The sequence below is a fragment of the Misgurnus anguillicaudatus genome, unplaced genomic scaffold, assembly GCF_027580225.2.
Source record: "Misgurnus anguillicaudatus unplaced genomic scaffold, ASM2758022v2 HiC_scaffold_33, whole genome shotgun sequence".
NCBI classification, from domain to species: Eukaryota; Metazoa; Chordata; class Actinopteri; order Cypriniformes; family Cobitidae; genus Misgurnus; species Misgurnus anguillicaudatus.
The window spans coordinates 3,029,942-3,057,496 of NW_027395283.1; the positions used below are offsets into that span (position 1 = coordinate 3,029,942).

Below are 27,555 nucleotides of genomic sequence, written 5' to 3' on the forward strand. Positions count from 1 at the left end.
GAAGCAGCGCAGCTCTCATTATTCAGCCTTAAACCGGGTGTTCATTTCTATGATGTGGGGTGTAGGAGGGGCCAGGAGGCTGTTCGAAATGCGCTATTTATTGCACTACTATTTACAAAATTAACTTATTCCTTATTATAATAGCAAACAAGAGTTTAAAAAAATATTTATTTTATAGGTCAAGTATAGTGATAAATGCAACATAATTTACTCTTTAGGATAACTAATAGGCTTTACTGGATAGGCAGGTGGGTGGGCCTAGCTGACAGGTGGGTGGACCTAGGCCCACCCAGGCCCACCCATAGCTACGCGACTGTTTCACAATGACTGCTTCATGAACCGTAACAAATTTTTGAAGCTGGATTTGCGACGTCTCCTTCTGAAAGTTGGATTACCGTGCACTTCTGGATCACAGGCTGTAAGTATTCATGTTTATTATGTGCCTTTTACGTTACCGGAGCTTAACCCTGTGTGCGTGTAGAGCGAGCTGGCAAGCTAATGTTTTTGTATTGTAATACTGTATTTCATAAACCACATACCATATTTACCCACGTGTATGTTGAATTATGCAGACTATCGTTTCTTTGTGTTTTAACTCGTTTTAAGATGTTGATTTAGACGTGTTTACTAACTTGCTAAGTTACCAGCTAAACTGTTATTGGTAAAGTTTGTTCTCATGATCAAAGTTAAGAAACTCTAAGTACAGATGATTTGTTTATATATATTTTACTGTTGTTTTTACTTGAAGCATTCTTAGATTTTGAAACAAAGTAAACACGTCATGTGTGTTGCTAATGTTGGGGCATGTAATGTGTAATAGATGAACGTTTTAATGAATAGTCTAACCCTATTGTTATAATATGACTTTTTGACTGAATACATGTTTGTTTTATTTGTCTATATCCTAGAATCGCAGCTTTACACTGTATGCAGCAGTAGACGTGATGTACAATGCCAAACATGCAACATGACAGTGGGCATACAGTACAGTACTGGCATATGAGGAAGCAAAGGTGTGTAACACATATGATGTATTTAGCTAGTGATCCCACTACCAGTCTTAAATGTATAATTGATGATGACAAGGTTTCTTCTGCATAATCTTAGAAACCCAGGCAGTAGCATTGTTTCACAATGTTTCCATCACCATCATCAGTGGATGCCTTTGCTATTCGTAGCCTGAGATTTCAGATTTGCATCAAAAAATTTGATTTTCCCATTTATTGGAATGCTGTGCAGGTATTTAAGTATTTTAGTAACTGTGTTAAATAAAGTAGTATTTACTTTTACAATAAATGTATTGCTTGTTTATATTTTTACAGGTTGCAGCCATCTATTACAATATCACCAAGCCGTAACAAAAGCAGGAGAGGGAAAGTACAAGGTTATGTTCCCAAAAAACACAAGCGACATACTGTAAGCAGTAATGTTTTTATTTCAAATATATTTATAAATAAAAACTTCATGTATGAAGCAGGGAAATATATGATCAAAAGAAAAGATTTATTGACTGCAATATTTCTACAGTTATGTGGATGATGTGATCAGACTTGTGTTTGATGACGTATTTGAAGATAAGCTGAAGGAAACCCCGATTCCAATGGACGGGAAGATCAGGAAGCTCCAAGCGTATCTGGAGAACAACACATGACAGGATGATAACCCTACTGTATAGTGTCGTCTTAGATAGCACCAGCTGACAAAGCTTTGATATGCCATTTATCTGTATAGATAGCTGTAAGAAGTGAATTGAACAATTTTTAAAAGAAGAGCACAATATGGTTACTAAAGTATGTTTATTTGTATATTGTTTAACATTTAAATATATATTTGTAATAAATAAATAAACTTTTGACTGAGTACTATATTTTCTTTGTTACATCTTTTGTTCTTTTGGGTACTTTGTTATTATAATGCTACTTTAGTGTTATTAGTTTAAAAATGTAATAAAACTTTTAAACACTTACTCTAGTGTCCTGCGCCTCAAAGGCTTATAGTCGGTACAATAAATGTTCTGTGTGTAGGGATTTACACAATTTGTGCAAAACCTGGATGATGAATCACGCAGGTAAGAGGTCCTGAAACTTGTTGCATTCTCCTTAAAACCTAATAAGTAATAACATAGCACTAATAAGTAAGCAGTCTTTCATAATAAAGTTTACCATAGTGAAATAATGTAGAACTAACATTCATTTCAATTAATACTTTCTATGTGCTACATTTGGTGTTTCCATATAGCTTGCACAGTAATATAGTATGTAAGCAGTCTTTTATAATAAATTTTACTATAATAAAATAATGTTAACAAATGAAATAGTTTTATAATCATTTCAATGAATACTTTCTATGTGCTACATTTGGTGTTTCCATATAGTTTGCACAGTAATATAGTATGTAAGCAGTCTTTTATAATAAAGTTTACTATAGTAAAATAATGTTAACAAATAAAATAACAAATGAAATCATTTTATAAACATTTCAACAAATACTTTCTATGTGCTACATTTGGTGTTTCCATATAGTTTGCACAGTAATGTAGTACATTATAATGACCTTTTGGATGTCTTTGCAACACATTTTCTTCTTCGTTTAGCATTCTGGCAGAGCTAAAGACACCTAAAAAAGTTAAATCAAATCGCGTTCATTGACGGACATTGTTTATATTGTAACGGCCGTCTAAACTCTCTGGATCGAGCTCGAAGTGGTAATTACCACTTCGGCAGTACAGACACCATCGTTTATAGAGAAATATAACTGCTTGTTTACATTCATGCCTGTGAATCTCAGTCAGAACCGGAAAACCCACGCGTAGTCAGGGGCGTAACCTTTCAAACACACTCTGAACCCAGTTGACCAATAACAGTTGAGTAGGTCATCTGACCAATCCGAGTACACTAGGCATTTTGGGAGGCGGAGACAGGAACTAAATCCGAGCGTTTCCCAGACAGGGAAAAATCTGTGAGGTATGTAAGCAATTTATAAGACTCATAATGCATTAGTTCAACTTTTAACAACATGCATGTACTATGGGATATAACAATAACGTGCTAACGTGCTAATTATTAGCATAATAGGTGCTCTTTAAGGGAAACAAACATAAGCTCAAATGTAAAGTACTTACAATGGAATCAAATAAAGTTCTTGGGTGTCTGGCCAACACTCGTCCAGCGAATGTTTAATAAGACACTTAAGACTATATTAGGATAAGTAGATATATATATCCCAAAATTTTTCAAACAGCTGTAAGAGCAGGTAGCGATACCTTTAATGATTAGTGACTCCAGATTATAAGCATGAACTACAAACAACATCATGTGTAATACAAATCAGACTTTATTGACTAACGAAACACATCCCACTAAACACAGGACGTCGGATAGACATGCAGATCATGTCTATATTGGGTCCATCGGTCCATGACCAATTCTGGACATCTATTTGACGTCCAAACTAGGTCCACTATTTGGACCTCCAACCATGACCCTACTTGGACGTCATATTTACGGGCAACATTTGACGTTTGAACTGGGTAATTTTTTGGACGTCATATTTACGGCAACATTTGACGTTTGAACTGGGTAATTTTTTGGATGTCATATTTACGGGCAAAATTTGACGTTTGAACTGGGTAATTTTTTGGACGTCATATTTACGGCAACATTTGAGGTTTGAACTGGGTAATTTTTTGGACGTCATATTTACGGCAACATTTGACGTTTGAACTGGGTGATTCTTTGGACGTCATTTGGACGTCTATGACAGGCCTATGTCTATATTACATGATTAGGCCTATAAAAATGTGTTTATTTACAAATGATTAATACTTACGAATAGTCTATATTATTTATACAGTAATGTTTTTTCTGCTTTCTTGAATTATATACAAATTCATCTAAATGTACAGTTAAAAATCTGTAATTAAATGTGTAGTTCATTATATTAAAAGTATATGATCATACACTCAAAAAAACGATTCCTGGCAATATTTACTTTTAAGTATTTGGATCATTTAGATTTTATTTAAATACTTGTTTTTTAAAATATATGTAATCCGATTTATTAGAATATATATAAATCTGTTCAATTTAAAAAGTATTAGATTTAATCAGTTAAAATGTATGAATATGAATTAAATAAATCTAGCCGTGAAACAAACCGGATAAATTCTATGAGATTGGTTTACATACAAATTTCAGGAAACTGACTTTAGTAGAAGCGGAAATGACGTCTATTCACACTCCAGTCAGGAGGTGGCGCCAAAATCAAAAAAAAGACGCTACAGCACATGGACTTCGCCATTTTGCATTGGACTGGATCGTCATCTCACTAGTCTACAAACGCCAAATTGTAGGTGAGTACAGTTAACAAGTTTGATGTGATTATCTTAAATATAATTGTCTGTTGTTTAATTACATGTGTGACGCGTTGCATGTTTCAGAGTAAAATACACCTCACTATGGAATGTAAGTTATACTTGCAGTGTCTGTTGCTTTTATTGGTTAATTTTTGTGGTTTAATGTTTGAAACCTAAGAAATAAATAAAGTCATAGGCTACTGTAGGCTTATCAGAATAAAATAATCATAATCTCTGTGACTTTATTAACAAAAGAATGTTACAATTATACTATGTTGTTGAGTGCATTGTGTGTCTAACTAAAACTTTTTTTTTTACAGATACAGCATCATTTTATCGTCTATATGGTGGTACAACCTGCTAGACAGGGTATGTAAGTTATGCTACAAAGATATTGATTTCTGACACCGGTAGTGTACACACATGCTGGGACACAATATTTCTGAAACAGAAAAATACATACTCTTCGTCTCACAAAATCTTTATCTGTCTCTATAAAAACTATTATCTACATAAAATATTGTTAAAGAAAATCATTAAATAATGTGGGTTTTTTGTCTTGTTCTAGTTGAAGACATCTGTATCTACCTCAAAGAAGGCATGGAGAGACACATTAAAGAATATGTGGTAAGTGTATGTCAACCTACTCTATTTTTATATCTATCTATTTATATATATGTATGTATGTGTACGTGTATGTATGTATGTGTGTGTATATAAATATATTATGGATAACTAGATGTTTAAACAAGGTGATTATCTGTTTTCAGGTCTTTTGATGGTTTTGTGACTAATGTTCTATTATTTTACACGTTTGAATCAGTCTACATATTTTAAATATCAGAGTTTGTAAAACAATTTGCCTGCACATTTTTGAAAATTTCACTTTGACTGCTATTGGGACTGATTTTTTTGTTGTTCTTCTCCAGAATTGTGAAATTGGTGAGTTGGGGATTGCACAGACAGTGGAAGTTTTGCAAAACCTACTTGGTGTCACACATGGGTGTGAAATTACTTTTTGGACTCATTTATGCACTTAAACTGAACTACCAGAAGAACATCAGGTGCACCTTTGACCTTTCAAAAAATCCTAATGGAACTGGACTTGATACAACCAAGCAATCACTGAAAGATGCTTCAGTGAATACCTGACAGTCATGCTGATGCATCCCCCTCAAAGTGGGTACATTTTTGTACATTTACAAGTGAACTTTTTAACATTAAAGGAATATTGCACTTTCATTAAACAAAAATCCTGATAATTTACTGTCTGTCATCGAAATGCTTGTCTTTTTTTGTTCAGTCGAGAAGAAATTGTTTTTTGAGAAAAACATTCCAGGATTTCTCTTAATTTAATAGACCTTATTGGACCTCAACAGTTAAGTTTCAAAGCAGCTTTAAAGGGCCCTAAACGATCCCAATCGAGGCATAAGGGTTTTATCTATTCAAAAGATTATTATTTTTGGCAAGAAAACTTATAAAACACAACAACTTGTCTTGCATTATCCATGTGATACACAGTGCGACATTGTGTACTACGTAATAACGTAGTACGTAATAATAACGTAATAATAAACGGACCCAAAGACATTAAGTAGTATCATTTCGCATACAACAACATCTGAACGCTCCTCTTTCTCCTCGCTTGTAAACGCTGGAGCGGTAGTTTCAATTATGTCATGCTAGCGTGTCACACAGCTAGTGCAAAACGTTGTGATTTAAAAGTCCTCTTTTATTTTTATTTTTGAAAATGACAATCGTTTAGCTAGATAAGACCCTTATGCCGTATTCGGTATAATTTAGAGCCCTTTAAAATCTGCATTGAAACTGTAAACTTGAGGTCAAATAGTCTTAAATTGAGAAAAATCCTGGAATCTTTAACTCAAACTTTATTTCTTCTTGACTGAACAAAGTAAAACATAAACAAATGGGGTTAGAAAATTATCGGGATTTTTGTTTTATTAAATTGGAATATTGCTTTAACAATTTTAAAAGTTGAAAAGTTTTTGAAAAATGTATTTGATGAATATCTAACATGTAATTAGAGATGCATGAAAATTGTTAATGGCACACAGCCACTCAAAACACTAAGCAATGTGCCAATGTGTGTTTTTTTTCTTACCACCCAATCATTCTAAATTATTATTATTACATCATGTCACAGATTTCTGAAAATGTTAAAGTAATGTTGTTGTCCCTGATTTATGTCTACCTCGAGTTTTACAGGGTTTTTTTGTATTTCTGCAGCCTGTTTGCTCAAAATGTTTGCACTTATTTGTGGAATGAGGTTGATTGTGGCTGAAATGTCTGAAACACACTTATTTATTTATTTTTGCACACAATACGAGGTGTATAAGCCATGGCTGTCATGCTAGTTGTTAGCTGCTCTTTTTTTGCTGCCTTATGAGTAATGCCTTGAAGTATTAAATAAATTGATAAAATGTAAAACCAAGTGGTCTGGCTCTTCTTTTATTTTTTGTGTTTTTTTGTTATAGCATATTGTGATTTAGGAGGGTGAATGGGGGAGGAATATATAAATGTATAAATGGTTTATTAGTAAGATACCTAAATGTAATGCATTTTAAGTGAATTGGGTTTATTAATAAAGAATACATAATCCATTTTTTTAATGCATTTAAAACACATTGGATTAAGTAAAACTATTACATACATTTTACTGGTTTCATTTACATATATCTAAAAAATATCTATCATATAAAGTTTATTTGTTTTTTTTAGATTAGAAGTATGTAATCCAAATGGATGGAAATGTTACATGTAATCAAAATACATAAATCTTATGAATTAGGCCTAAATATTTTTTTGAGTGTACTAACAATTTAACATGAAAATACTTATGATAGTCCTGAAAGGACTCAAATGTATCCAGAAAGAAGAACTTAAGAGATGTGTGTGTTCCACATACACAACTCATATAAGAACTCCGTTAACAACTCCCAACTCAGAACAACATCTCGCATAAGAAAACCTCAGAACATCTTCCAACTCCTAAGAACTCAGAAACTCAGGGAGACTCAACAGAATTCGGGATGTGTTCTTAGGCAGGGGTTTTTAGCCATGAAGAGGTCACACCTTAAAGAGGTGTCGGACCCAATCAGAGGTCATACTTTTAGAGGGAAAGTTAACTCTCTTTGTCTTCCAACATGCTGTTTTGCATAAGGAATTTAGTTGGATGTTGAGGTGGAAATTATAAAGAGTTTCATAATATTATTATGAAGAAGAGTTTCCTAAACATAAAGCATACTATCATTCAGAAAATCAAAAATGGATCACACAGATACCAAACAAGGTCTAGATATGATTTGAATTAAGTAAGTAATACTACACATTCAACGTTCATTTAAACTAGTTTGGGCTAATATACTGGTATAACATAAACACCAAGAACATAATCCATGATGAGATTAGAAATAGTTGATTAAGACATTTCCATTATACATTTATGAGTGAATACATGCATGACTAAATAGAAAGTTTCTTTGTCTGTCTCAAAATCTCCCACATTCTTTTGTGGTCATAAAACTCTAATCTTGATGTGTTGCCATAGTCACAAGTAGACCTGTTTGAGTCGTGACTCACTCGGATCTTTAACCCGGATCTTTAAATTAACTCATGAGTCGCGAGTCTCTAGTATCATTAACCCGGATCAGTTGAGTCCTGCTACAATTCAATGTAAAACCATAAACAGCGCCACCACACACACAAACCTCTTTCAACATTATTGATGAGACTTCGCTCGCTCTACATATCCACTCTTAACCGGCGGATATGCGCGAGAACTGACCCGAGATTCTCACTCACATTGCGGACTCTCTCGAGTCAGAGCCGGAAACACTGCAGATTCGCATATCTGCCGGAAACATTGCAGACTCGAGACTCTCCGGTTCTGACCCATTGTCTTTAACCATAACATAGTAGGAAGACTCACCATTTCAGATGTGGTTTCGAAGTTTATGAAAAATAAACCCCTTTTCAATGTTTTTAAACTTGACTTAAACATTTTTATAGATTGTATTTCTGGATTAAAGGGTAAATCAGCGTCAAAATGTATGCAATATTTAACTGATTTAACGTAATTAATTGAACTGATAAAGAAAAATAAGAAATATATTTCAGATGTGGTATTTTGTAGTCTGCCATATTACCGGCTTTACTATGACAGCAGTTTTCTGCAGTGTTTTAGTTCTATGGTCTGCGAGTGTGCAATGTTTCCGGCTCTGAGAATCTCGAGTCGCGCGGATCAGACGGTTACAAGTGGGTCTGTACTGAGTTTCCTTGGCGATTTAGCAATACTGACTCAAGTGACTCACACAACCCGTTACAGCAGACAGCGGAAAGTGCCTTTACACAAAATCCCATAAATGAAGTTTTTTTAGTCTCGCTGGTGCTGAGCAGTCTGTTAGCAGCACTAATGAGTTTTTAGCTCCAAAAACGGGTTTTTTCCTTTCAAAGTAAAATTTCTATGATTAAGGTTTTTTGATTGTAGTATCTAAAAAATTATACATAGGTTTGAAAATATTTTACACATGTTTTAGTGCTTTAGCAGGCTACACAATGAGTCTATACAGTTAGCATAATGTTAGCTCTTAACTGCTGGATCATGCTTTTTGTTCAGACTTGTAGGTCTGGGGTGATTTGTGCCAAAGGGCCTGGGTTAAGTTGTGCCAGAGGTACTCAGGAAACTACCCACACCCCAATCAAAGGGGCGGGGCGTACACGTCATGGTGAAAATGAAAATAATTTTTATTAAAAACACTCAAATAAAACTTAATTTTGAAGAAACTATGACAGAACAATGAACACATACTAGACTATTAATGAATTAAATGTTTTAACAGAAACCTCTAACAGGAAAAGATGTGTGATGAAGTGAAACTAAAGGGTTAATAAACACAAACAGAAGCGCTTTCTATATGACGCACTCTGCATAATATTAAAGGGGGGGTTTAATGGTATTTCAAGCATTCTGACTTATTAACACAGTTATAGAGTTGTTTCCTCATGCTAAACGTAGGCAAAGTGTCAAACAGCAGTTGGGCGTGTTTCAGAGTATTTCTGTGCGGAATGCACTTCGCCAGGGTTCGTACAAGTTTCGGCTAGTTTTTTTCGATTACAGTTCTAACTGACGTTTCAGGGGTTTTCGATACGTATCACTTCTTTATATGGGCTTCCGCCGGAAAACTTCCCCCGGAAAACCCCGCCCAGCCGTCAGTCAGCGGGAGACGCTAGAGCTTGCTAACAGCTTATCACGCCACTCAGCTTTGTTTAATTTCAAAAGTCAACAATGGCACAACAAGAAGTGTGTTTTTGGATGTAAGGAGAAGACATCCAGCCTTATGGAAACAATGGATATAGTTTATTATCCGGATTAGCAGCGGAGTTTTGCGTGTGTGTTTGATGCGGTGAATTTTCAGAACCGGGTCATGACGAGTTACACGTGGTAAGTAAGACTTCTGTCTTATGTTGGAAATAGGCGCGTGTATATTATATAAATGACACGAACATGTAGTGAATCATAAGTTAAAACAGTGTTGTATAGTGTTGCATGACTCGTATTCGCTCCTCCTGCGGTAGTAACTCCTCCTTCATTTTTTCGTACGTTATCGGAAAGATTCAGTAAAGCTAATCTTTCTTTTATAAATCTGATTAAACTAAAGACTCTTCAGAGATATAAAGGATGTCATACTACTCTATAGGTACTCCAGATTAACATCAGAAATGCAGAAACAGCGTGTGTTACGTGAGCTTTAAGCCTTATATACAACATAAATGTACAACGTGCATCTATCTGCATCAAATTAAATACTTCAACTAAGTTTTTAACTAAGTTATGTAAAAAAAAGAAAGTTTAACTCCCTTTGTGGATGTGCATCATAAACAGTGCGCTTTGAAACACGTCCAGTCAAAGCACAAGCTTCATAACATTAAGCAGCTTTAAGTCTTTTGCTATCATTTTAGCGATTAGCTGTGTTGTGTCGTCCCCTTACCTGTTCTCAGTCAAGATGTAATGTTAATGCTTGTATAGCTCTCTGGTATCTCTTGACATTTGATGTTTAAATATGAGATAATATCCCATTGAACTTTTGATGGCGCTGTACATTTTGCACCTGACTGACTGTTTTTCAGAAAATCACGGCATCCTTTTAAACCATAGTGCCTCAGTGATGTGAGGTGTGGCCAGTGCCGGTCCTAGATGCTGGGGGGCCCTAAGCAAACCTTTTTTGACTAGCCGTCTTTGTCGGTGCATTTTTAAAAACCATTCAATGTTGCTGTTAGTTATTTGTTAACTAACCACATAGTGTATTATCTTACAGCTGTATATTTTTCCATATACACATTACTTTGAAACCCTGACTGATAAACTTGCTGATTATAACATGAAACATGTATTTGATGTAAAGCTGTTTTACTTTAAAATGTGTTATGAGAAGCACAAAACATAAATCTGATTTAAATTTAAGTTAATTTAATGAATTAAATTAAATATAAATACATGCTGTTAATACAGTAAAAAATAACCATTTAAAACGTTTCACATTTACCAAACCTCAACAAACTGAAAGACAAACACATTAAAGTGCATAAATGTGGTTAACTTTATTTACTGACAAATTATTATTACTGAAAATTACCTATAAAGTGCAAACAAAACAATTTGGAAATTTGAATTTGGTAATCTGTAATGGAGTAGGCTATTATTTTAAAAAGATTACACTGCTTTGTTTGGCAATACTAAAAATACTTTAAAATATTACAAACACATACCTTCCTCTTGTTCCCTTGCTTTACGTTTTTTCCTTTATTCTGCTCCAGACGGATAGTTTCGTTTTAAAGCAATGGTTGGCATAATTATATGCGCATCGTTAGCACATCACTCTCCTGCGTCATGCACGCGGCCGTTTCTAAATACGAATCCTGCAACCTCCGGAGGTCGCATATGCGCGCTGCACGTCATCTAGCTTCGTTTATTCAAAGGAACAGTATGTAAGAAATTTATATCAATTAATCATAAAATGGCCCTGATATGTCACTAGACATTAGGAAATCCTTTTCATTTCAAATATTTATATCACTGACACTAGTGGTCTGGCAAGGCAAGGCAAGGCAAGGCAAGTTTATTTGTATAGCACATTTCATACACAGAGGTCATTCAAAGTGCTTTACATAGAAATGAGAAAACAAAAAATCAAATATATATGAATTTTAAATATCAATTAAAAGAAAATAAATGTGATTTTAATAAAAACTGTTTAAATGTATGAAAAAGAATAAAACAGGAATACAAGTATAAAACTGTTAAAAATAAAATAAGAATAAAAACAAGAGAAATAAAAATAATTAAAATAGTGCATATAAAATATAGTGCAATCAGTTCGGACGCAGCATAGTGCTCATTCAGTAAATGCATAGCTAAACAGATGTGTTTTGAGTCTGGATTTGAATGGTCCTAGTCCATTGAGTGATTTATATACCATTAATAATACTTTAAAATCAATCCTAAATGTAACTGGTAGCCAGTGTAGAGACCTGAGGACTGGTGTGATATGTTCATATTTTCTGGTTCTGCTCAGAATCCTGGCAGCAGCGTTCTGAATGAGCTGGAGCTGTCTAATGGTCTTTTTGGGAAGGCCAGTGAGGAGGCCATTACAATAATCCACCCTGCTGGTGATAAAAGCATGCACAAGTTTCTCTAAGTCTTGTCTGGAAACAAAGCATCTAATTCTTGCGATATTTTTGAGATGATAATATGCTGATTTAGTTATTGCTTTGACATGACTACTGAAACTAAGGTCCGACTCCAGAATCACACCAAGATTCCTGACTTGATTTTTAGTTGTTTGACCCCTAGCGTCAAGGTATGCATTCACCTTGAGAACTTCATCTTTGTTTCCAAACGCAATGACTTCAGTTTTCTCTTTGTTTAACTGAAGAAAGTTTTGGCACATCCAACTGTTAACTTCATTAATGCATTTGCACAGGGAGTCAATAGGGCTGTAGTCATTAGGGGATAGATCTAAGTAGATCTGAGTGTCGTCTGCATAACTGTGATAGGCAATTTTGTTCTCTCTCATTATTTGGCTTAGTGGGAGCATATACAGGTTGAACAGGAGTGGCGCTAGAATTGAGCCTTGCGGGACTCCGCATGTCATGGATGTCCACTCAGATTTATGGCCACCTATACTTACATAATAACCTCTCCCTTCTAAGTATGACCTGAACCATTTTAGGACCATCCCAGAAAGCCCGACCCAGTTTTCCAGCCTGTCAAGAAGTATGTTGTGATCAACAGTGTCAAAAGCAGCACTGAGGTCGAGTAACACCAGCACTGATAGTTTGCCTGTGTCTGTATTGAGGCGAATATCATTTATTATCTTTATGAGCGCTGTCTCTGTACTGTGGTGTGGTCTGAAACCAGATTGAAAAATGTCAAAGTAACCATTAGAAATTAAGAATTTGTTCAGCTGATTGAAAACAACTTTTTCAATGATCTTGCCTATGAAAGGAAGATTTGAGATTGGTCTGTAGTTGCTCAATACAGTGTTGTCTAGGTTGCTCTTTTTCAGGAGGGGCTTAACAACTGCAGTTTTAAGGGACTTTGGAAAAGTCCCAGAGATAAGTGATGAATTTACCACTTCTAGGAGATCTGGTTCTAAACAGTTAAAGACACTTTTGAAAAAAGATATTGGGATTGTGTCAAGGGCGCAGGTTGATGTTTTAAGATGCTGTACTGTTTCTTCCAGAATTTTACCATCAACTGCTGCGAAATCAGACATCGTAACTACTTTCTGATGTTGTGATCTGACTTGTCCGACCCCGGCGCAGCTCAATGATGTGCTGATCACCTTTCTGATATTATTGATTTTCTCAGAGAAGAAGTTAGCAAACTCACTGCATTTGCTGTCTGAGAGCATTTCACTAGGAATGTGACTTGGGGGGGTTGTTAGTCTCTCTATAGTAGCAAAAAGAGTGTTATTTATGTTGTTGTTTATAATATTTGAAAAGAAAGTCTGTCTAGCTTTGCCTAGTTCCACACTGAAAGCACGAAGGCTGTCTTTATAGATATGATAATGGACTACAAGTTTTGTCTTCCGCCACATGCGCTCAGCTTTTCTGCATTGTCTCTTCATATTCTGCACCTCTGTTGAGTTTCTCCAAGGTGATTTTTGCCTGCCATTCTTCTTCCTGACTTTCACAGGAGCAATATCATCGATTGCACTCTTAACTTTCGAATTAAAGGAATCAAGGAGAAAATCAACAGAGTCTGCAGATATGCTTGGTGTTAAAGATATAGCCTTCATAAACAGCACACTGGTGTTCTCATTTAAGCATCTCTTTTTGACAGACACAGATTTAGTTTCAATAGTAGGAGAGATTAATATATCAAAGAAAATACAGAAATGATCAGACAGTGCTACATCCTTAATAACAATTGATGAGATGTTTAAACCCTTACTGATAATTAAATCTAGAGTGTGTCCACGATTGTGTGTGGGTCCATGTACATGTTGAGTCAGATCAAAAGTATTTAAAACAGCTGTGACATCTTTTGCCATAATACTGTCTGGCTTATCTATGTGAATGTTAAAATCTCCAGCAAGAGCAAAACAGTCAAACTCTGAGGAAATCATTGATAACAGTTCTGTAAAGTCCTCAACAAATGCTGGAGAGTATTTTGGGGGCCTGTAAATAATGATCAGTAGAATGCGTGGGGTACCTTTCAACACAATACCTAGATATTCAAAAGACGGGTAATTCCCAAATGACACTTGCTTACATTGATAGACATCTTTAAAAAGAGAAGCTACACCTCCCCCTCTCCTAGCAGTTCTGCAGACATTCATAAAAGTAAAGTTAGGAGGGGCTGTTTCATTAAGGACTGTTGCACTGTAGCTTTCTTCTAGCCATGTTTCATTTAGAAACATAAAATCCAGGTTGTTTGTGGTTATTAAGTCGCTGACTAGAAGTGATTTATTTTTAAGTGAACAGATGTTTAAAAGCGCTAACTTAACAGTACTAATTTTTTCCCTAACAGAGATCTTAGTTTGATATATCACAGGCAGCAGATTCGATTGATTTGCCACACGGTTTGATACAGCCTTAGGCTTTCTATCATGTACTAAAACAGAAATAGAAAAAGATATAGGTACACTGAGTTCCTGCTTTTTATGTATACAATTGAAAGTATTAGTATTTTCATAGCAGAAACTCGACACACATCACTGAGAGCCGTTATCAGTTGTTTTTGGTTCACCTACAGTAGATGGAGGAGGGTGTGTGTCTTGGCGTTGTGTCTGAGACCGAACAGCTCTCACAGGATGAGGAGGGGGAGCTGGGCCCACTGGTTTTGGTGGTTGTGAGGCTTGCCGTTTTCTGGTCGAAAGCTGGGGGCTCGCAGCAATAGAGTGGGATAGTTTAGTTCCAGCATAAACCAGTTCCTCCATTTTTCCGGAGAAGGTCAAAAGTGGGGATGCTGGAGACAGGAATGACATATCTAGTGAGGAGGAGTCCTGTTGCTCTGATGTAACCGGAGGCTGTGATATGTAGTCCTGGTTTCCCTGGCTGTTTTCCAGAAAGTCGTCCTTGGGTGCTGAATCTTGGAGCAGTTCTAATCTGACACAGTCTGACTGTGGTGAGCTCTGTGGGCAGGACTCAGCTGAGATTTTGTCCATGAGCAGTGGTTGTTGTGGCTGCGTGGTGTTATCTCTGTCCTTGTGGGATATGTCGACGTCATGTCCATTTAGGTGCTGAAGAGAAGTCCTGTGGTCATTCATACTCTGTCCAGGTGTGTGTGTGCCATTCAGGTTGAGTGGATTGGCACACACTGCTGAAGGATGATGAAGGGAGAAATAGATATTGTCCTTTAGCACTCTTGCACCCAGTCTGTTTGGGTGGATGCCATCCTGTTTAAATAGTTGTCTCTGACTCCAGAAAAGATTGAAGTTGTTGATAAAGTTCAGTCCCTTTATGTTGCAGGTTTTTTGCAGCCATGTATTAAGTCCAAGCAAACGTGAAAACCTATTTGTCCCTCTTGCTGGAAGTGGTCCACTGATGAACGGCTGAACTTTCACTGTTCTGAGTGTTTCAAAAAGTTTGTTGAAATCACTCTTAAGGAGTTCAGATTGCTCTTTGTGAATATCATTCTTCCCCACATGAATGACAACTCGATTTACAGTCTTATGTTTCATCAGAATGTTTTGAAGTTCCCTGTTTACATCAGAAACAGTTGCTTGTGGAAGGCAGCACGTAGTTGAGTCCCTGTTGATAATGTTTCTGATAAGTGAGTCGCCCAATATCAGAGTTCTGGGCTCGGATGCGCTCTGCGCTGAGTGCCGCTGTCTGCTCGATCTTGAGCGGCGGTTAGCATCAGTGTAAGCTGCTGGCTGATTAGATCGGTGTTCAATCACATTAATCACATTTGGGGATTCCTCACTCATATTCATTAATATTTCAAATCTGTTCTCAAGATGTATAGGTGGTGGTAGAAAGTCAGTGTTTGCAATCCTTGTCATAGCTGTATCTGGGGTAGAGGAAGCTACTGCAGCAAAATGTGATGCTCGTGACAGTCTGATTTCTTGAGTGATTTTGGGTCTTGCTCCCTGTTTGTACCATTGATTGGTGTGTTGATCATTAGATTCATGGGACTCACCGGCTGTTTGCTGAGGGCGTCCATGATGACGAAGCTCTGTTGTGTGTTCCGTCTGGTTTTGTAGTCCTGTAAGTAACTTTGTTTCAAGAACAGCAATCCTTTGTAAAAGTCTGTGGCAGTTTGTGCAGCAAGTAGATTTTTGATGAGGCATTCCTTTTTCTTATCCTTTTGAATGAAGGCAGCTGTGTTTTTCCTTCTGGAATGTAAGCTGATGGCGGTGGGAGGCTAGACAGATGAAAAATGCCACTTTTTTGTAATCCTCCAGTCCCGAAAGTTTAACGTTGATGCCAAGCTTTGTTGTTTGAGCACTGTGCTGATTTGCTGATTTGCTGAAGTTAAAATTATAAGATAAAGTATAAAAAGCGATAGAGCAAAGCGCAGAGCAGTAAGCAAGAGCGTCCGAACAGTAGCGAAGCAGGAAGTAAGAATGGCCAGGATATTGTCATTTAAAAAGTTGAGTTGCAGCCCTCAACTGATGTTTATGTTGTCATTTTGTCTATTGGCCACTAGGGTTGTGCCGATAGACGATATCATCGTCCATCGTGATGGTTGACTGACATCACGATGGAGAGACACCATCGTGATGCCACGCCCCCTCCCCACTCCGCTGCGAGTCGACATACACTTACTCTCTTCTATATAGACTATAGTTAACCTAATATCTTTGCGTGAATTGCTCTATAAATTAAATAGAAAATATAACTAATGCATATATGCTATTTTAAATACTGTAGTCTATGCCTGAGACGTGACGTGTGTTAGTCTGTGAAAATATCCTGTCAGGCATTTGATCTTGACTAGGGATGGGCACGGATATTCGAATGGCAATAATAATTCGAATTTAAAAAATGCTATTCGAATGTTTGTTTGTTTTTACTGTGCCACCAAAGGGTAACAACTTATTTAATGCTTTTTCACTTCATCTATACTGTCTTTTACAGACTTAAATGTAAAATATACATGAACATTAATTTGTATGTATTTCTGATTGTTTGGCAATGCAGATTGCAGACGAATTTAAGTTTTTCCTTTTATCTCCGGGTTTGTCCGCGCCGCGCCGTATTTGGCCACTGGCTCAGTGAGGGCTCACGTGTTATTAAACGTGCTTCTCCGCCGCCCGAATCAACACATCATGAGAGATTTGTAAGCTTTCTGTTATAAAGTCTACTTTGTTTTGTTAATAAGGAGACAGACACGGAGATAGGATAAATACGGTTTTCTTTATTCACAAATACATGTCAAACTAAACTGAGAAGATATTTATATGGCGACTGAGCAGTCGGTTATGTAGATGTGTTTTTTCATTTGCTCCGGGCTCTTGGTGTTTTGAGTCTGTTTAAATGATGATAGCCTACTTTGTCAAGTCCTCAAACTTTAAACTTCGCAAGTCCTCAAACTTCGCTTAGATTTGGGGTTAGTGTATAATATTTGGTATAATATAATGTATGTAAGATCAAACAGTAATGAATTAATACTAACGACCGACTTGAAACTAAGGATTTGACAAGACTTCGCTCCACATTAAGTTTTAACGCATTTTTTTCTGTAGGATATTTTTTTTAAAGAATTTAAAATATATATAAATAAAATATATTTTTTTACAATGTTTTCAACTTAAAAATACATATATATATATATATATATATATATATATATATATATATATATATATATATATACATACAGAATATAAGTTTAGCTTGTTGTGGATATTTCCTAATTAAGCCTTCTGTGAAATTATGACAAAATGAAAAATACAAAACACGCATGTCTTAATAAACATAATTTAAATAAACGAATATTCGTTCTTTAAGAGCTTAAATATTCGAAAAATTAAATATTAAAAGTAATAGTAAATTACTGGTAAGTGTAAGTTACTGGAAAATGCCCATCCCTAATCTTGACATTGCTAGAATCTTGTCTTTTTACATGTTGTACATTTATCTTAAAATAATTAATTTTGTACAAGAAAACAGCCCATATTAATCATTTATTAGTAGCCTATTGTAGTGTCTCGGGAGATCGTGCTCATTGTTACATTGAGGCTATACTGCACTGAAGCGGCAGATTAGGATATAAACCCAGAATTCAGCGAACGTCAAGAACAAGAAAACGGGAACAACACTCCGACCGAAACGCGGGATTTACATACACAGACCATGTTTAAATTTCGATGTGTCTGGCCCTGTTCATTTTGTCTAGTTTTAATAAGCTGCGGATTGAAGTGCTGGCTGCTCCCCGCGGTGCTGAAGACCCGCTCTCTGACGGAGTACTGGTGGCACATATGCACAGATATTTACGTGCAAAATTTGGAAAGCGCGGAGGAGTCGTTGGGTTAGTAAAATAACGAAATTATAGCTTTTAAATAGAAAAAAATATTTATGTAAAGAGATTAAAAAGTGCTTAAAAGTGCACAACTCTTCTTCAGTGGATTAAAGCTACTTTTTCCCCTTATGTGCAACCTATAGGAAAGAGACATTAGTTGGGATAGTAAAATAACAAAATTATAGATTTTAAGTACAGAATAGTATTTATGTAAAATATATATTAAAATAAAAAGTGCACAACTCTTCTTAAGTGGAAGTAATAAAGTAAAATAACGAATAATAATTATATAATAACGAATAATAACGAAAAATTAAAATACCCCCCCACCTAACGATATCATCGTCCATCGCGATGGTTTACGTAACCATCGTCAACTGCCAATTTATGGGGACATCGCCCAACCCTATTGGCCACCAGTTGTGTGATTGCAGTACCAGTTTTAGCCACAAGTTTTGTGATTGCAATACCAGTTTTGGCCACAATCCTACATACTGTTCCTTTAACTTAAATAAGCATTTAATTTGCAAGTTATAAGCATAATATAACAATTAACCGTTAACTAAGAATAATAGTCAACTTTATAATTGTTAATATTCTGAAATAGCCTACTTATTTATGACGCATGCAGCCTACAAATGTGACTTCAGATTAAGAAACGGCCTGCATTTTGTCCGAGTACATATCAATGAATAAAGAAATCAGTAGTATTTTTTTTTAGTCTTGTTTTCATTAAACATAATAATAATTTTGATTTGGTATAATGGTTTTAAATTATCTTGAGATCAAGGGGGCCCCCTAGTGGTGCGGGGCCCTATGCAAATTGCGTAATTTGCGTATAGGAAAGACCGGCACTGGGTGTGGTCGGCTTCACGGGATTGGCGGGCTGCCACGCATTGCAAGATTAATTATATTTAATTTATGGGCCATTCTACCGAATTGGTGCAAATTGACACTTCAAAACTTCTTGAAAAAATTGTGTTTTTTCCTGCAAGCTTTGTAGTCATAAACATAGTATAACATCTAAGGAACACTAATCTACTGATTGGACACTTTAGTTTCCTAGCATGTTTTTATACCGTTTCGAAATGTTTTCTCTCTCCCAAAATTTGTCACTACCGAAACACAACAACATTTGATATAAAAATTAGGTTTTAAATAGCCTATTCTAATTTTCTTTACATTAACCTTCTAAATATATTTTTTACATTTTTTTAAAGACAGTGTCATGTATATATTGATTAGAAATATTATTTTAACAAAAATATAAGAGTGGTTCATCAAATTAAATGCATTTTGAAAGCAATATTTCTCTGTAATTGCCATACATGCACTGATACAGTTTTCAAATTCAAGGATTCATTAGTTTAAATTTTTATCTAACTAAATAAAATTATGTCATCTTTTCTGATAACAAAACCTATTTTATTTTTCCAGAACATTATTTGTTTCGGTCGTGACATCAAATGTTCGGTAGTGACGACCATATTGGATTGTCCATATTTTGTGTAAAAAATAGTAATTAGTTAGTCAAAAATGGTTGGCATTATGCAGTCAAAACATACAGCACAAAGAATATCTAACGCAACACCACATAAAAGCACTTTGCACTGAAATTACGCTGAAGAGATGGCAGATAGTTCAGACCTTGAAGGGATGCAAGATGCTGTGTTGATTTTCACATCTCTTGAGAAAAAGATGACAATGTATGTCCATATAAAACTTCAGGCCCACAGTATAAACTACAGAATTTGGTGTGTGTGCACCCATGTCCATCTGTAATGTTGGTGTACACATGTGTGTCTGTTTTTCCATTACACATTCTAACTTCTCTAAACCTCCTTAACTGATTCTCTTGTTGCTGAGTTTGACTTTTTTGAGTTTGAAATCAACTTAATTTTTTATTTGATTTGAGGTAGGTTGAATAAATTTTCATATAAAAGAACTAGTGATAGACCGATATATCGGCCGATTTTTGCGAGTTTTATGTGTATTTGCATTGGCCGATTTGTGGCTGCTGTGTTCACAGAGTTTTTCCGGCATTATTTACAGACAGAAATATAGTTTTTTAAATTGAGACTTATAAAAATGACACGATGATGCCAAATGTTACAAGTAAACTAAGTGAGCAAAAGAAGTATCGGCTCAAGAAAATAGGCTCTCTCAGTCTGTCCGCTCTACTTTCATCTTTCCGTCTATGCATGTTGGTGATTCCTCTCTCTCTGTAGCTATCTCTACAAATTAACCAAAGATATTTACATTTACATTATTAGTGTGAGCCTGCCCTGTCTACACTTAACAATAACATGTCAATTTACAATGATACTGATAAGTGCTATCTGTTATGTCATTTATATAAAGCAATCAGTCAAAGTCCCGCTAAATTAGCGCAGAAAGTTTTCCTAGAGACCAGAGGTAGAATCATATAGCCTTCATTTATATCAATAATGAGTCAAGCTTCTACTGTATGAATTAATTAAATTAATCTGGCCTAGTTCATTTTATCTTAGTTTGTAGTCCTAGTCAAATCACGTACAACATTACAGAAATATGACTAACAAATTATTTGTACTGAAAAAGAATATATGTGCACATGAAAGTTTCTATTTATTTATTAAAATAAAGAAATAAGTGTCATTTTGTCACTACCGAAACAATCGCGTCACAACCGAAATGTCAACAAATGTTTCGGTTGTGACTGTTTCGGTAGTGACGATTTAAGCTAACTTTGATCCTACTGCTAAGATACTAATCAGTACGTAGTTAGCTAGCACAGTTCTCAACATTGAAACATGAGTAAAACCTAAATGACCAGTAGAAAAAATAAAAAAAACTTAATTAATCATTGAAAACGTGTGATCGGTAGTGACATTCATAAATGTCACACACTGATTTCCAAACTTTTGATCACATTTACTTCAAAACCATGGGACTGATCTACTCACCATGTCACCACAAGGGAGAGAGGCACAGACAAAGTTTCTGGTTCAAAATGGAGGGGAGTGGCTTAAAGCATTATTGTATTATTGACCAAACTATGCAATGTTTCGGTAGTGACGTGAAAATGCGGGACAGTGTTTTTTTTACATGATTTTACATGATTTTTACTGAAAATATCCAATAAATATATTTTTGGTTTTAATTAACAAAAGTATTCAAAATGATACTTCTTAAAACAATGATAAAAAAAATTACAAAAATTATTTCATATTTTTTTTCCTATGTTGAAATTCAGACCTTGGGGTTTGGGACAACCACCTCTCAATTGAAAGCACCATATAAATGATGATATTTTATATATAAAGCCTGCCGCTACCTCAAATATTACTTTGGGTTTTGATTGGTATTTGCTTATTTTTTTTATTATCAAACATTTTCCTACATTAATGCTTTTTAAATTAGTTTTTTGGTTCCGGGACAGCAATTTGCACGAATTCGGTAGAATGGCCCTTATATAATAAAGAAGACCTCTGTAACGGGTTGCTTTAATGAAAGCGATGTGAAGGGGAATCCATGTGCAAAAGGTGTTTATTGTGTAAAATCCCAATAAGGGCCAGCAAACAAATCCAGTAGGGCAAATCCAAAGCATAAATCCAAATACAGGCTAGGGTTCAGGGCAGGCAGAATAACAATCAAAATCCAGAAACAGGCACAGGTCAAAACACAGGAACAGATACAGATAACAACAGATCAAACAGGATAAACAGAATACAGGCAGATAAACAGACTAGGTGTTGGCGATGTAATAATCAGCCAGGAACAGGTGAACAGGAAGTGACTTAAATACAAAACAGACAGGAAGTGTGAACTGTGACATGCCATGATGCATTTCAAAATAAAAGTCCGAACAGAGCAGGATAGCAAAATACAAGTACAAATAACAAAAATACTCAGAACACAGAACAAAACCATTACAACCGTGTTAATGTTTATTTGATTCTATTTATGTACCTAAATACTACTGTTAGATCTTACTTTATTTGGAACTTTGTTCTTTTCTATTTGTCTATGCTAATAATTTCTTAATTTGATCTTATTTTATTTTCCCAGCCCCAGTTTTGCTGATCCGAAAATGATTTGATCTATGATTTAAAAACGCAATGTAATCCATTTAACTAATACTATATAGTAAAATTATGTAATTTGAGAGTAGGCATTGAGGTCCACCCTATTTTACTCCTATTCTGTTTAAAATTTCTGGCCATGCAGTGTTTCAAACGAATTTGAGGGGTAAAAACGTTTAGGGTTTGAGTTAAGGGTAGTTAACTTTGATTAAAACCAGGATCAGATGGGTGCACGTTGTCGTTGAGATTTTTTAAACAAATCTTTCCTGTTTAATGGTCTTGCTTTATCCAAAGCTGAATTAAGATCTTTCTTCTTTTATCCTCTGCGCTGAAAACATTTGTTCATATCTTCGGCCTGCACTTCAAAGTCCACAACAGAGTCACAGATTCTGCGTAGTCTTTGAAATTGCCCATAAGGGATATTTGAAATAAGTGTGCTAGGATGAAAACTATGATCCTGCAAAAGAGTGTTCCTATCCATGGGCTTCCTAAAAATTAATGTATGGAGAAGGCCTAGCTCATCAAGAGTGATTTTGAGTAGAGGTCAACCGATATGGCTTTTTCTCTGGCCGATGCAGATTCCGATATTTAGAAATCAGGGCAGCCGATGGCCGATATGTTTGGCAAATTTTCTTTGTACATAATAATCAAAAAGTTCTTATCATTAGCAGATATTTTAAATGTAAAAATGACACTATTTAAGCCAAAGTATTTTAAAAAATTATGAATGGTCTTTCTGAAGAGTTGTACAACCTCCTCTGCACCATGCATTTATCAGACACAGATATTACCTGACACTCTGCTGTCATCATCTTTGATCAGTTTTTTACCATGGCTTTTATTGCTTTGTAGGATAAAATCCTTATTTGGTAGACCTCATAAATTATTTATTCATCATAAAGTTAACATAGTAAATGTCTCTGTTTTTAGTCGAGACTGTTATTTAGGGCAAATCTTTCTAAACACATTTACATTCTCATTTCTGAGGCACTATAAGTGACTGATTGTGCTAACAGTGATATCTTGTGAGTTAAGTGTTGGGACAGATCTGTTGTTTCAACCATTCATTCAAACGAATCCCTTCAAAGGAGTCAGTTCGCGAATCGGATGCGTTGTATGCTAATCCAGGCTTAGCAAAGGAAAACTGTAAACAAAGTGTTACTGTAACAACACAAAAAACATTTCATTGGTAGATTCGGTCTTCCGACCTTTCGCCATTGTGTCAGTTTTGTTTTGAGTAATATGCGCGAAGAAGTAACCAGAGAGACGGTTTAAAGACAGGAAGGGTGCGCGCGCGGCTCTGCTCTCTCTGCCACACAAACAAAGATAATCACTCATTAATTACATGAAATGAGCCCAATCTTTGCATGGACGGTGCACCGCGAGACATAAGCTCGCCGCGCTGTTGTACTGGCTGCTTACTTTACGTGATCCCGCCATCGTTCACTAAAGCTGTTTGTCAACAAGGCACGGCTGTAGAGTCTCACACACATGGGAGCGATCTGCTTGCAGCAAGAGGCAGCGTCACGAGTCCTACAACAACGCTTAGATGCCCACAGATGCGCCTGCCTATTAATCGGCCTAATTTGCAGCAAAATCGGCCAAAGCCAATTTTTTAAATATGCCAAAAATCAGCCAAATTATCGGCCCATTTTGAACATTAAGGGGCGGTTTCCCGGACAGGGATTAGACTAGTCCTAGACTTAAACACTTTTAAGAGCTCTTCAAACTAAAAACAACTTGCACTTACATATCTTAAAATACATCAGGGCTCTTTGTTTTACCTCAAAATGCACACAGGTAATGTTTTTAGTAAGGCATGTTTGTTAAAACTAGTTATATTTCCTAATTAAACTAAGGCCTAGTCCTGGATTAAGCTAATCCTGGTCCGGGAAACTGCCCCTAAATCCTAGCTAATGAGATTAGGGATGCAAAGAAAGTGCCGGTGCTGTTGAGGGGATCGAAAAGTATGGACTACTTCGAAGTTTGGTTGCTCCCGACAAGCCTGGGGATATGGACTTTGACAATATTGTGAGAGCGTTGCAAGCTCATTTCGCTCCAAAGCCGTTCCTAATTGCGGAGAGATTACGGTTTCACAAGCGAAATCAGGGAGAAGGGGAGACCGTGTCACAGTATGTTGCGGTATTGAAAAGACTTTCGGACCATTGTGAGTTTGGTGCTTACTTGGAAGATGCACTGACGGACAGATTTGTTTGTGGGCTTAAAAGTGAAAACGTGCAGAAGTGCCTTTTGAAGGAGAAAGATCTCACGTTTCAGAAAGCATTCAATTACGCTGTATCGGCGGAGACAGCAGTGCATGACGTGCAGCAGTTAAGTGGCTCGCTCAAAGTGAACGTGATGTTTTCTCAAAAATGCTGTCGTTGCGGGAAAACTAATCATAATGATGAAGCCTGCTGGTACAAACAACGTGACTGTCATCAGTGTGGGAGGAAAGGCCACACAAAGCATGTGTGTAAGAGCAAAGGCAAGAACGATCGTGACCGAGAATGGAAACAGAAAGTGGAAAAACCTGAAAAGAGAGGTAATGCAAGTAAGAGCAATGTAAAAGAAGGTAGAAAGAAGAAAATTTTTCACGTTGAGACAAGAGAAGATCAAAGTGAAAGTGAGGAAAATAAATCTGATACTGACTGTAGGGGTGCCACGATTCTCCAAATCCTCGATTCGATTACATTTTCGATTCTAAGGTCACGATTCGATTCGATTCTCGATTTTTACTTTTTTTTAAAGACAAAAAATGCTATGCCGTTAATATTTATCATTATTATTATAGTTTCACATTAACATGCACATTGCATGCTTTTCCTCGCATGGGGGTTTGTCGGCTTCACTTTAGACGTGAGAGAGCTTGTAGAAAGAGGATTCCTTCTTGCACGCACATGGACTTAATGCGTGCGTCTTGGACTGGCATCTGAAATAAATCCGACGCATCATAAGCAGCTGCGCTTCTATCCATCTCACGTGCACACGCTCTTGCATCTGTCAGAAGTCTAAAAAATAAATTAAAGTAGTAATCCTTAGGTATTTGTTCAGTTTTATGCATTTCATGCGAGCTGAGGCAAACCATCCCTTTTGTTTAAAATATAATTTGCTGCATCTTGGCGCCTCACTCTCGCGCACGTGCAGAGAGCTGTGCTCTGTCCGAAGTCAGATCAGTAGGTGGTTATCCTGTTTATGATATGCATTTCAAGGAGTTGTAGCAATACATCCCTCATGTTTAAAATATTAATATCTGAGAGCTTTTTTCCCCCGCTTGGCAAGCCGACCGGACGTGACATGGGGGCGTGGCAGCATCGACGATCCCATTTTTTCGAGGTTCGAGGTTCGATTTAAAATTGAAACGTGACACCCTTAACTGACTGTGAGCTGGGACTGTATGCTATGTGACAAAAACGGAAATATTCACAAATCTCAGTGCTGCCTCTTGTAAATGGAAAGAAAATGGAGATGGAATTGAATACAGGGGCTGCTTTGTCTTTGATCCCTTGGGAATGGTATAGAAGCACGCTGGACCAACTACCAGATAAATATCTACATAATGCTTGGAATGTTAATCAAAAACAAATGAAGAGTTTTGTTGCAAAACGAGATAAATCCATTTTTTTTTAATTTTTCTCAAAACATGTTTATTATTATGTTTTCATGTTATTATTTTGTTTTATGGTGCTACTTAGCTGTATTTTTTAAGTTATGAAGGTTTAAATCATAACAAACCAACTGCAGTTGCATTGAAATTAATTGGAATGCACAACCAAAAAATGAGATTTCTGAACAATTAAAAAAATGGTGATTATCTCGTTTTGCAACGAAACTCTTCAAATATTGACATTCGCTGGGAACTGTATAAAAAGAGGGAAACGTACTGTCTTTCTCCTGTGACTGCATTATCTATAATGAGCCACACCCCGCTCAATTGAAAAGAAGAGCAGAGATCATCCATATTCATTCAACCCCACAGTCAATGGACACTCAATCTGATCTCTGCATTCAGTGCTGTGTTAATCCGAGTGCTAAAAACATCACATTTAAACCGTTGTTTACTCCAGCCTGTAACTAAAAGTTTTCTCCAGACATGAATGTTTTCCTAAAACTCCTATTTGCGCTTCCATCAGACAGTGTGACGCTTTCGACGGCCAAATGCACACACAAACACACGATGCCTCATATTTGACACGTTTTGTGGGATTCTTATTAAAGACAACTGCAAACATCTCACCTTAATACTTATTTACTAGCGGCTGTAACTAAAAGTTCTCCCCAGACGTGTTTGTGCTTCATCAGACAGTGTGACGCAATTGATGGCCAAACACACACACAAACACACAATGCCTCATATTTGATGCTTTTGTGGTATTCTGATAAAAGACTATTGCAAACAGCGTATACAGTAAGTTTATTTAACATAGGATTACGCATGGGAACGCATTTATTTTGTGTTGCTTTCACAAACAAACACGTGATGGAATAATGGCGTCATCTTACATTCATGCCTAAAGGCTCATTATGCAAGCCTTTTGTTCCCTCAGCTGTCAATCACAGATTATTTAAGAGCTTCCCAGCCTCCTTGCATATTGCCTTCCTAACCAAAAAGTGACTTTGAAATTGTAAATCAATATATTGTAGGCAGAATGATTTTCACATAATTTTCAAGAAAAAACTCTAGACTACAAGATCCTGTTGAAAAATCTTGGGAAAACATGTTTAGAATGAGTTTTGTGGACTTATATCAGTCACTTAAAAATTTAGTTTTTTCAAAAACCATGCATAAACATTTTTCTCTCAAAAATACTAACATGTACATACATGTTGATCATAAAATATTGTAGCCCAGTTTGTGTTGAACACAGTGTTATGAGACTTTCGCCATTATTATGTTTTTAAAGGAACATGCCCAGATTTTGGGAATTCAGTTTATTCACCATATCCCCCAGAGTTAGATAAGTCCATACATACTTTTCTCATCTCCGTGCGTGCTGTAACACTGTCTGACGCAGCCCCCACTAGCTTAGCTTAGCACAAAGACTGGAAGTGAATGGCTTCAGCTGGCATACTGCTCCCAATAAGTGACAAAATAACGCAAGCATTTTCCTATTTATGCGGTCAAACTAAAGCGACTGACGGAGCTT

General features: G+C 36.2%; 1 protein-coding gene and 1 long non-coding RNA gene across 5 annotated transcripts in view; one reads left to right on the forward strand and one right to left on the reverse strand.

Moving 5' to 3' along the window:
- LOC141363262 (protein NLRC3-like) overlaps positions 1-27,555 on the reverse strand; it is a 235,062-nt gene that overhangs the window by 100,299 nt on the left and 107,208 nt on the right. The gene's annotated exons all lie outside the window — the stretch shown is intronic.
- On the forward strand, positions 4,364-5,894 carry LOC141363276 (uncharacterized). The gene is made up of 3 exons (XR_012368833.1): positions 4,364-4,723; positions 4,923-4,981; positions 5,284-5,894. It is a non-coding gene; the product is annotated as an uncharacterized lncRNA (long non-coding RNA).